General features: G+C 52.1%; 1 long non-coding RNA gene across 1 annotated transcript; it reads right to left on the bottom strand.

Annotated features, from left to right (window-relative positions):
- Nucleotides 1-3939: 3939 nt before the first annotated feature.
- On the bottom strand, nucleotides 3940-6340 carry LOC112581622. Its single transcript, XR_003106230.2, has 3 exons — nucleotides 6109-6340; nucleotides 4851-4991; nucleotides 3940-4118 (listed from the first exon to the last, which is right to left on the bottom strand). It is a non-coding gene; the product is annotated as an uncharacterized LOC112581622 (long non-coding RNA).
- Nucleotides 6341-9746: the final 3406 nt, after the last annotated feature.

The following is a 9746-nucleotide window of genomic DNA, read 5'->3' as shown; positions in this document are numbered from 1 at the left end:
TCTGCCCTGGTTCACATTATTCTGATCACATGTCCTGGATCCCAGCTCCCCTCTTGGACCTCATCTGGGCAAGCAGTTCCAGGTCCTTCTTCTTTCTCTTCCAACATTTCCTTCTCATCTTCACGTCTGTCCACCTGGCCTGGACCAAAACAGCTCACTTTATCCAAGTCACATGTCCTCTCGTTTAACTCCTTAGGAAGAGAGGTGTCTTTTCCTAACTGTTCCATCACCTACTAGGCACTGCTGATGGGAGGGAAAAGAAAAATCTTTGAGGAAGACAATGAAATGACAAATGTAAGTTAGATACAAAATGTATATGTATAATGACAAGATAAATCACAAATTACAAAATCCGTAAATAATAATCAAGGCCAGAAGCCTCACAAATCTCCCGCCACCCAAATCATGTATTAGCTGCCTGACATTCATATAATCCTTTTGATTTTTACTACTTTTTTGTCTGTGGACTCTTCAATGATTCTTCATTTAACATGATTTTGCAAAATATGTTCTACATAGAATAGACAAATGAGTAACTCATTTCCTTTAGCATGGTAGATCAAACTTTTTTTCTCTGTCTTTTCTTTTCAATTGATAGTTTAGACAATTTCTTTCGGATTCCCCACTTCCTGGAAATGTCATGTACATTTAAGACTGTGGTCAAATTTGGGGAATTCTCGTTAGATTTCTCTCATGTTTAAACCCTAATGATTCAGGGCATTTGAATGTCCGGGGCAGCCACTAATCTCACGTAGTCCCTGAGCTGTCAATGCTTGCTCACCAGCTTGTCGTTGATTGATTCATGCGGCATGAGTTGCATGTCTTCTCTGATGTAAACCTCTCCTGTCGTTTGAGCAGAGAATGCAAGTGTTTCCCCGTGGTTTATGTGAGCATGTGAGAGCAGTACACGGGGATGGTGACGGGGGTGTAGGGAGCGCTGCTGGTTGTGTGCCATGTAGAGTAGGAACCTGGATAAGTTACATTCCATGGAATTTCAGTCAGAGTAATTATATATACTTTTATACATATACGCTCAGTCACTCAGTTGTGTTTGACTTTGCCACCCATAGACTGTAGCCTGCCGGGCTCCTATGCCCATGGAATTTTCCAGGCAAGAATACTGGAGTGGGTTGCCATTTCCTCCTCCCATATATACATATACACATCTATCTACTATACACGTAATTGTTTATATTGAAACTATTTGACATAGAATATGTATCCAGACAGAATTCAGTCTATCCCTCTATCTATCCATCCAGAGAGAAGATATATATCTATGACACATTTGTACATGGCATTTTTAAAACTTAATTGCTTTATTTGTTTATTTGGCTGTGTCTTGACTTAGTTGCAGTGCTTGGGACTTTTGCTGCGCCGCAGAGACTCTCTAATGGGTGTGTGCGGGCTCTGGAGAGCTTGGGCTCAGAGCTTCAGGGCACCAGCTTAGTTGCCCAGCAGCACGTGGAGTCTTCCTGGACCAGGGATTGAACCCAGTCCCCTGTATTGCAAGGCAGATTCTTAACCACTGGAAGCTCCTATGGCATGTTTTTAATTATATGTGTTCAGCCACTGAGTTTAACCTGAGAAGGCAAACTTCCCTTTTAAGAGGACTTCATTCTCTTGGAGTTTACCCATGTGATGGTTGGGGAAACGTCGCCCAGACCAGCTTCTGGCTCGACAGATTTCCAACCTTTTTCCTCCTTCGCTAACTGCATCCTTCCAGTGTGGGGCCCATGCATTTGTTCACATGGCCTAGAAGACTAACCCTTTGTCTTGACGTCCCCACACCTGAGAAGTCAGCATGGTGAGCAGGATGGGCTGCCTGAAGCCACCGCTACGCCCAGACAGAAGCTGACTGCTGCTGCTGCTAAGGCGCTTCAGTCGTGTCCGACTCTGTGTGACCCCATAGATGGCAGCCCACCAGGCTCGCCCGTCCCTGGGATTCTCCAGGCAAGAACACTGGAGTGGGTTGCCATTTCCTTCTCCAATGCATGAAAGTGAAAAGTGAAAGTGAAGCCGCTCAGTCGTGTCCTACTCTTGGCGACCCCATGGACTGCAGCCCACCAGGCTCCTCCATCCATGGGATTTTCCAGGCAAGAGTACTGGAGTGGGGTGCCATTGCCTTCTCCGAGAAGCTGACTATAACCCAGCAAATATGTCTCATTAAACTTAGCTCTTCCGTAGCTGGATCCTGGCAATACACACGAGGGGAAGAGTAGCAGAGATTTACACCCTTTATTAAAAATGCGTGAACACGTGACCACCTGGCAGGGTCCCTCCCCAGGCTTTGGGACAAGACGAGCAAGCTGGGAGGGGCTCGGGAGGTTCCGTGGGGCTCTCAGACCCCACTTCTGTTCTGACCTCAAACCTGCAGGCTTCCCTGACCCTGGGCCTCCCTTTGTTTAGTTTTCCATAGACTTGAGGTCACGTTGAAAGACCTTGCTTTAAAATATATTTTTCACTTACTATAATAATAAACTTGTTATCAAAACCTGTAAAGCATAATTTCAACAACCATAATTTTCCTTTCCAACAATATAGAATAATTTACCTAACTGTTTTCTTTTTGGCTTGACATTTGGGAAAACTTTCATTTTCACTTCTAAATAATCTGGATTAAATATTGTCCTAGAAGTGAGACTATTCAGTCAAAGTCTATGAACTGTTTTAGCACCCAGAAAAAAATACTGTTTGTTTACCAAAATCATATTAACTTAGGTTTTATAGTACATTTTTCCTTACTCCATTTATTTTTTGTTTGGTTTATTCATTGAAATTCATAGCCTTTCTCTACTTATGGTCCCTTTTATAAACCATATCAAAATAAATTTTAGACGTACATAATATATGTGTGTATCTGGTGGCTCAGATGGTAAAGCATCTGTCTACAATGCTGGAGACCTGGGTTCGATCCCTGGGTTGGGAAGTTCCCTGGAGAAGGAAAAGGCAACCCACTCCAGTACTCTTGCCTAGAAAATCCCATGGATGGAGGAGCCTGGTGTCCATGGGGTCACAAAGAGTTGGACACGACTGAGGGACTTCACTTTCACTTTTCACTTTATATATTATATTTACATCGTACTATCAACCTCTATCTGTACTGCGAGGGTACCCTCCCTCTAGAATACAAGTCCCTTCCTGTGCTCTTACTGAGTATGAACTTTCTTTCCTTCCTTCTTTTCTTCTTGGATCAGAAACAGACTCTAAATGTTCTTAAATACATTCGGTCAGTTTTTCATTTGTTCAAGGTTTTTTAAATTAATAGACTTTATTTTTAAGGTGGCGCTAGAGATAAAGAACCCATCTGCCAATGTAGAAGACGTAAGAAATGCAGGTTTAATCCCTGGGTCAGAAAGACCCCCCCAGAGAAGGAAATAGCAACCGAGGCCAGCATTCTTGCCTGGGAAATCCCATGGGCAGAGGAGCCTGGCAGGCTACAGTCTATGGGGTTGCAAAGAGTTGGACATGAATGAAGAGACTGAGCACGCATGTTTAAGGAGCCCCTGAACCCCACACCCAGCCTTCATCACCTTGCCCGTGGATGCCATGTGTTTGCTGTGCTGGGCGAGCTGTGGGCTCCGTTCCTGATGAGTGGGTGGCCTTTCACTGGGTGCCTACATCCTGCTGCTCAGGGCAGATGTTCTCCCATCTGTCCCCTCCCTCCCAAGCCCCTTTTAGGAACGGACTGCTCTTGGGTCTCCTCTGGGTCTCAGATGCCGTGGGGGCACCTTCCCGGGATGGCACCACGCAGAGAGGAAGACAGACACAGAGGAGGCAGGAGGCAGGCCCTTCCCAGCACTGGCCGGTCTCCTCACCACGTGGCTGTGGAGTCTCTGGGCAAGTCGCCTGTTCTCACTGGTCTCACTGCCAGGAGCTCCATCCTGTGCCCGCGCCCACCCTGTCCCCTGCCCCAGCTGAGCTACTTATTACCCGTCAGATGAGTGGTTCCAGGTCTGTGAAGCTCATAGCACTGTTACTGGGTAGCCCTCCCAGTGGTCTCTTCCTGCCACTGAAGTGGAACCATGTAACTGTGTCAAGGATGTGATCAGCTTTCTCCATGACCTCGTCCCAGCACCTACGGGAGTATTCGTCCTGTAGCAGGATCTCAGGACCGACTGTGGGATGAACGAGACTCTGCTGAGACAAAGATGCATCTGTGTGCAGACCCCCTGCCTCAGGACAGGCACTCAGCCAGCCCTGTCCTTCCCACGCCCTCACAGCCCCATGTCCAGCGGGGCTTCCCCTTTGGAGTTCACAGGGGTAAGCCTCCGGGTGAGGTGCCGGACACACCATAAGGTGTAGACCTCATGCCCGTCTGCTGCGGGGCATTGATGAAACATCCTGGTTGATGAACTGATACAGACTCCCCTCCTCTCTCTGCTCCTTTCAAGGGCAAGGCCAGCACCACCATCCACAGGCCGCGTGCCAAGGACGTGGGGCCAGTCGCCCGCAGCGGGACCTGCCCTGCCCCTTTCAGACGGCGCCCCAGCATCACCGCCCCTCCCTGACCACAGTGGACCCCCACACGGCCACTTCCCGCCCACCCTTGTTCCCACACCTGCTTCCCTCCACGATCCCGCATCCTCCCCCTCCCTCCCCCCACCTCACCACTGGCCAGCAGCCAATCTCCCTGGGTACCACTCCCCAGTGCTGCCCTTGGCCCCCAGCTCATCCAAAAACCTGGGCGCTCCATATGGAAAGGCCAGCGGACCTGGGGATGCTCAGTCCTAGCATCCAGGACTCAGTGACGGCACCCTCGCTGTGGCCCTCTGCCCCTGACTGGGGTGATGAAGCCTCAGGGGACCGGGCACACAGTCTCCATCCACGGGGACACCCTGGAAGCCCACCTTGCCAACGCTGCTCTTTCCAGCTGCGACGGCCGGCCGAGTGGTCTCTGAGCTCCTAAACTCTGATTCTCCCCCAGTGAGATTCTCGGACCCAGAAGATCTACTCAGCTGTGACAGGGGCCAAACTCTTGTCTTAAGTACCTGTGAGGGTGGACGGGAAGGGGGTAGCCAGGGGTGAAACGAGGGAGGGGAGGGATGACTTAGAGGCAGGTTTCCTGTGAAAGGGCTTTGGGGGTGCCACGGGGAGAGTGACGGGGGAATCGGGCAGAAACTGTGCTGTGTGTTACAGGATGCAGTTTCTCTGCACTGCCCCCTGGAAAAAGCCTTCCCCGAATATTGATGTATGCTTGGAGGCTTCTAGAGTCAAACGTATTTCTTCCATATGAGTAAGCAGGCTAAGATGGGCCTTAACGGAAGGAGGAAAAAAGCCACAGGTTTATTTGGGTTCTAGTCACCATGGCACTAATCTGTGGCCGACGGGGCGCTTTGTATGAAAAAAGCGAATAGGCAGAAAATGCCGCAGCAAACCCATGTTTCTCTGCGCGGTGTTCTCAGGTCACTGTTTTGTTTAATGTGTATTTCGTGAATAAATCCCATCCCGGTGCCAGGATTTAGATGCCATGAAGGCGGGGGAGGCGCCGGGAACCCCACCTTTTCCATCACTGTTTCCCTCCAGAGTGAACCTGTACACTCAGAGCCCAGAGTAGGCTCCAAAGATGTGCTTGTTTCACAACATAGAAAGTTGCTCTATTTTTCTAGTCACACATTAAGGGCTGAGTGGTACCTGCTCCTTAATTTAGTAGTTGTTTTGTAGTATTTTTCTAGTGGAGAAAGTTCTCATTTACAAGCTGTACCCCCGGGACACAAGACCAAGATGCTTAAAGGTGGAAAAATCAAACAAGAACTTCCCCCTTGCTCTCTTCTCCTCCCCTGCCCCCTCCTCCCATTCCCCTTCCCCCCACCTCACTTCCCTCTCCTCCCCCCACCTCCTCCCCCTCCTCCCCCTCCTCCTCCTCCCCCTCCTCTACCTCCCCCCCTCCTCCTCCATCATCCCTCTAAGGAGAAGCTTAAAGGAATGATGAGGGGGTCCTTCCCCTGGCATGGAGGTCCACGCAGGCCAAGAGCATGCTCTGGGCTGGGAGGAGCCTCAGCCCTCACCAGGCAGCGGGACAATCTGCCTGCCTTCTGCACTCCAGTGCCCCCGCCTGATCTGGATTCAGACCGGTTCCCCCTTGGCTCCGTGGAGGTCCTCACTCACCTGGGGGAGGGGCAGATGCAGCATCCAGGGTGTTGGGGGTCCGCACAAGAAGCCTTTATGGAACCTGGTTCCTGGTGTGGATCCAAGGGCATCGTGGGTCAGGGCGCCAGCAGCGGGCCTGGCTCACGGTGGGCTGCGCACACGTGGGCTTCCCTTCTCCTGACCTGCGGCCTCTTCCTGTGGCTGCAATTGGTGCAGTATTTGAGACCAGTGATCAGAAGTTGAGCTGCACCCACCCAAGTGCTCTGGCAGAGCGATGGGGAGAGATGAACACAGCTGTCGTGTTGCCATGGTGATGGCAAGAGAGGAGCAGAGAGAGGGAGGGCTGGGGGGAGAGATGGGGGTGTGGGGAGACAGAGATGGGGAGGCCTGAGCTCCCCGCTGTGCCTCACTGTCCCGGGGAACCTGGGGCAGCTCCCTGGGGATGACCAGGCAGGCACACGTGCCGGCCACCCTGGCCTGTCCCTGACCCGCGCTCACAAACCCCTGGAGACACGCAGGATGAGCATTCAACCCTGGGAGCAGCTGCCTAGTCATCCAACAACAGGAGGACCCTCGAGTGCCTGGAGCATCAGCCTCTTCCTACTGGAGTGTGACCCTAGGGGCCCAGGTCCTGGGGAAGGCAAGCGGGTGTCCGGCAGGGCTCCTGACCACCTGCCGGGACTAAGGCAAGCATGCCCGACAGATGACCTTGGACACCGAGACCAGCCTACGACAGCCCCCCTGCAGACCTCAGGGCCCCGCGGCTGCCTGGCCTTGCTCTCCGTGGTTCCTGGGGCAGCACAGAGGACTGGGGACAGGAAGCATGCAGTGAGTGCTGCCGCCCCAGCTCCCAGAAAGCAGAAACACAGAGTGATGGTCCTTTGAAACACCAGGCGCCCTTTCTCAGGGAGGAGAGGCCATTCCTCCACTTAGTCAGCTCTGAGACTCACAGCAGAGCAAGCACAGGGGCTGGGCAGGGGGCCTGGACCCTCCTGAGAATCCCCGGGGCCAAGTCCGTCATGGTGGGACCCAACCCACCTCCCCTCCAGCCCAAATCCATCACAAAGGGCGAGAGGCGGTGCTGCGGGAGCCTGGACTTGTGTGCCTGCCCCCAGCCAACATCTTTGCTTCTGAACCTCTGGTCCTGTGCTCCGGGGCAGGCTGTGGGTCCAGGACCCTGTGGATGCCTCCTGCCACATCAAGGCAAGACTCAGCCCCCTCCCCACCCTCCACCACCCATGCACTGCTCCGCACCCCACCCGCCCACTGCCGAGGGGTCCTCGCTGTTACCAGGACGACTGTCAAAGCCGACAGCCTGGACCACGGTCCAGCCTCCAGGCACCTCCCTCTCTCCTGCTTAGCTGGTCTCACTAAAGCACCGCTCAGATTACTCCCCTAATCAGAACTCCTCAGTAGCTCCCCGTGGGTTAGATTAGCAGGCAAATACAGTCCGAGTCACCCGCCCGCCAGGCTGACCCATGATGGCTTCCTGGGGCGCCACTCTGGGAAGTTTTGAGAGACCCACCCGGGCTCCAGGGGTCTGGAAATGCGGCCTGGTCCACAAGTGAGGCTTTCCTGGAACGGGAGCCGCAGGGCCACCAGGAGGGAGCCTCGGCGGTCTCCAGACTCTGGTCTAAACTCCGAGGCTGGGGCCCCTCAGTGCACGTGCGGAGCTGCTGCTGTGGCTTAGACTCCAAGTTCCCCCACATCCCCTGCTCCCTGTTCCGCTGCTGTCGGTCCGGAGCCCGCGTGTCCTCCAAGCTTCCTCAAGGGCAGAGGCGGAGGCCCCTTCACGGGGCTGTACGTGTCACCCAGGACCTCTGCATGAAATCACCATCAGGAGGATGAAGAGCTGGATGATGGCAGGAGTAGCAAGACAGTTTCTTTCCATCTCTTTCCTGATTTGAAAGAGGATGCCAGGGCCCTGAATGGGAAGATGGCAAGGAGTTTCCGTGCTCTTCTGAGAGACTCCACAGTTCAGAATGAAGCCAGTCTGCAGCCCAGACCCACCCTCGCTTGGCTTCCCCAGCCCCACCCTCTTCCCTCACTCCCATCCCCAGGGCCATGCCCATAACTCGTCAGTGGAACACACGCCCTCATCTCCAGCACTGCTTCTAGGGGACCAGACCTGGGCCAGTAGCTGTGTGGGTTTTATAAAGTCTGGATGTTTGGGGGATTTCTTAGCCTGCACTTAAGCTTCTGAGATACTCACTTCTCAGTGCTCATACTAAGTTCTCCTGATGCCGGAATGGTGAGCAGCTGAGTTTCAGCTGCTCTCCCACCATCGAAATGGCTGTGAAGACTCTCAGCCTGCTCTCCCACAGACACACTGCTGGGTCTAAAATTAGGCCCGCGGAGTCTGATTATGAACCTTTGACACCATTAGCATTAATATTCAAAATTTATTTCCATCCAATCTGCAAAGTAATCTAAATTGCCCTGTGAAAGCAGGACCTGAGTCTCTGGAAGACGGCCATGCTGAGCGGATGTCCCCAGGGCACACGCCCTGGGCAGCCTTGCTATTTGCATAAATATTGGCATATGTCCCCCATTTTCCTGTTAGCCACAATTAACCACGCCATGAACTCTGGAGCTGCAGCCTGGTTCACAGACAGCACTCACATTGGATGCTTTCAAAAGCCGTGATAAATGTGCTCATAAAAGATGTAGGTGGGGATTCCTGCAGGAGCGTCTCTGGGAAGCCTCCACTGTTTGATGGGTTCTGTAGCTGGTGGGGCACCAAAGTGACCCAGGGTTGGCTGCAGTCCTGGTTCCCAGAAGGGTGGGTGAGGAAATCAAAGCTGGAACCCGACTACAGAGCCCAGCTGGACACAGTGCAATTCAGCTGTGCCTAGAGAAAATATTTTTTTTTTTTTGTAAATTAATTTATTTATTTTAATTGGAGGCTAAGTACTTTATAATATTGTAGTGGTTTTTGCCAGACATTGACATAAATCAGCCATGGGTTCAAATTACCTATCTAAAAAGAATTATATCTGGACTATATTACGAATTCTCTAAACTACGTGGTAAGAAATCAAACCATCTCATGAGAAAGTCGGCAAAACATTTGAACAGACACTTGAGCAAAGATTCATAGCTGTCCTTTCTGGACCGTCTGGCCGGTCACCGTCGTCCGGCAGGGACACTGTCCCCTCTGGGTCAGCACACAGCCCTCTGTGTCACATCTCCATCCTGTGTTGGGTGGAAACCTCATTCTTCACGCGTTCACCCTTGACCAGGCAAAGCGAGACCACCTTGTGCTTCCACAGCCCAGGCCGGGCCGACTGCCTTCTCAGCAGGGGTTTGTTGGGCCAGCTTGAAGAGAAGCTTCCTCCATTCTCTGTTGGGCTTATGGATATGGACTTCTGACAGAAAGGGGATGAATAACCCATCTATACCAAGCACCTCATTGACCAGAATGGAGCGTCTGTTAGGGCACACTAAGCTAATTAAAGAAAGCCTAAACAATGTCTGAAATTACAAGGCCATCGATTGAAAAGCCGTCTGGAGGTGTCAGGCCCCAGGTTTGGCTTGCTGACTTTTTCTGCTGCAATACTCCTCCACTCTTGTCATGCTGTTGCTCATCTTAAATCATTTAACTTCATGACACCCAAATAGCTGCCACCGCTCCTGCCATCATGCCTTCAAAATAA

This window comes from Bubalus bubalis, chromosome 23 (genome assembly GCF_019923935.1).
Source record: "Bubalus bubalis isolate 160015118507 breed Murrah chromosome 23, NDDB_SH_1, whole genome shotgun sequence".
Taxonomy (NCBI): Eukaryota; Metazoa; Chordata; class Mammalia; order Artiodactyla; family Bovidae; genus Bubalus; species Bubalus bubalis.
Note: the sequence above shows the minus strand (reverse complement) of the source record. Positions and strands in the feature narration are given on the sequence as shown.